The sequence below is a fragment of the Primulina eburnea genome, chromosome 7 (assembly GCF_022965805.1).
Source record: "Primulina eburnea isolate SZY01 chromosome 7, ASM2296580v1, whole genome shotgun sequence".
NCBI classification, from domain to species: domain Eukaryota; kingdom Viridiplantae; phylum Streptophyta; class Magnoliopsida; order Lamiales; family Gesneriaceae; genus Primulina; species Primulina eburnea.
Window position 1 is genome coordinate 36,755,144 of NC_133107.1, and position 1,867 is coordinate 36,757,010.

General features: G+C 40.7%; 1 non-coding gene across 1 annotated transcript; it reads right to left on the reverse strand.

Annotated features, from left to right (window-relative positions):
• Positions 1 to 1,124: 1,124 nt before the first annotated feature.
• On the reverse strand, positions 1,125 to 1,230 carry LOC140837540 (small nucleolar RNA R71). The gene has a single exon (XR_012119370.1). It is a non-coding gene; the product is annotated as a small nucleolar RNA R71 (small nucleolar RNA).
• Positions 1,231 to 1,867: the final 637 nt, after the last annotated feature.

Here is a 1,867-nt window from a genome sequence, read left to right on the forward strand (position 1 = left end):
TTCACCCTTGATAAATAATAAAGACATTTAATTACTTCATTGAGTCGAATTAGTTTGGCATAGCTCGAGAGAGAGTGTTCCATAGAATAGGAAATCCTGTCGGAATGCGTAGATCACGATTGAGCGAATTAATAAATTAACGAGGCGTAGGTGAACTGAGATTCCCAACAAATCCATTTCTCATTGAATTTTACTCAATCATTTTAGATATAAATTCTCATTCATTACTTGTTGAATCCTTTTTTATTTGCATATTTCTTTGAGAATAGTAGGAATAATCACACAACTCAATTTTCGTTGCTAAATATTAAATAACTGAAAATAATAATTGTTAAACATAGTCTTCAGTGGAACGATACTCGTACTCTTGTACACTATATTATTACTTGACATCGTGCACTTGCGATTAATTTTGAGCATACAAAATCATATTTTTATTAGGGATTTTACTATGCAAGTTTTGCTCGATCAAGTTTTTGGCGCCGCTGCCGGAGACTGTTAATCTACAATTTTATTGTTAGTTATTTTCTTTAGCATTATTTTATTTCTCTTTAGCTAACACTCCATATTTTATTACAGACATTTCTTCCAGTGCATGCCAAAGTCACTTGACGTGGAGCTTGAGTTTGATCCTGAAATTGAAAGAACTTTTCGAAGGCGAAGACAACAACAAAGACTTAAAGAACTGATGGAAAGACACGAGCAAGAACGTGGAGAGGAACAGCGTGACAATAGACAAGTTGAGATACCGCGTCGCATACCAATGCTGGAGTATGCCCAACCTTCTTTGGAGGGTGCACGCCCTAGCATTGTGAGGCCTATCGTGCGGGCAAATCACTTTGAAATCAAGCCAGCCATAATCCAGATGATTCAGAACACAGTCCAATTCGGAGGAACTGCAGTAGATGATCCAAACACGCACATCGCGGATTTTCTTGAAATCTGCGATACGTTTGAATTCAATGGAGTTTCTGATGTTGCTGTTAGGTTGCGTTTATTTCCTTTCTCTTTACGTGATAAAGCTAAGGCATTGTTAAATTGTTTGCCTGTAGGGTCGATCGCTACATGGGACGACATGGCGAAAGCCTTTCTCATCAAATACTTCCCTCCCTCCAAGACCATGAAGCTGCGGGCAGACATTACAACATTTGCTCAATTCGATCAGGAATCTCTATATGAGGCATGGGAACGCTTCAAGGATCTACTACGAAGATGCCCATATCACGAGCTACCACTTGGGTTAGTCGTTCAAACATTTTATTATGGTTTGCTTACTCCTAACCGTACTATGATAGATGCGGCTGCATGTGGAAACCTGTTGAGGAAGACTGCAGAAGAAGGATATGAGTTGTTGGAGGAGATGGCTGCTAGCAGTTATCATCCTCAATCTGACAGGAACAACCAGCGGAGAAGTGCAGGAGTTCACCAGGTGACTGATTTTTCTGCAATTACTGCACAACTCGATGCATTGAACAGGTAGCTGGATGGTTTGAACGTGGGTGGCACGGCCATGCGTCTTCAGGAGATATTCTTTGAGAAATGTGGAGGAGAACACTATGTGAAAGACTGTCAAGATGGAAATCCCTTCTATGTGCAAAATGAGGCACCGGTGAATCAAGTGGGAGTCCAAAACCGCCCAAGGAATGACCCTTATTCGAACACATACAATCCTGGGTGGAGGCAACATCCCAACTTCTCATGGGGCGGTCAAAACAGTCAGAATAGACCGTAAGGAGGACAACAGTATGGGAAACAACCGATGTACAGATATGATCCTCCTAGAGAAGAAAAGTCCAACTTGGAGCAAATGATGTCTAAGTTTATTTCATCCACTGAAACTAGACTTCAAAACCAAGATGCATCGATA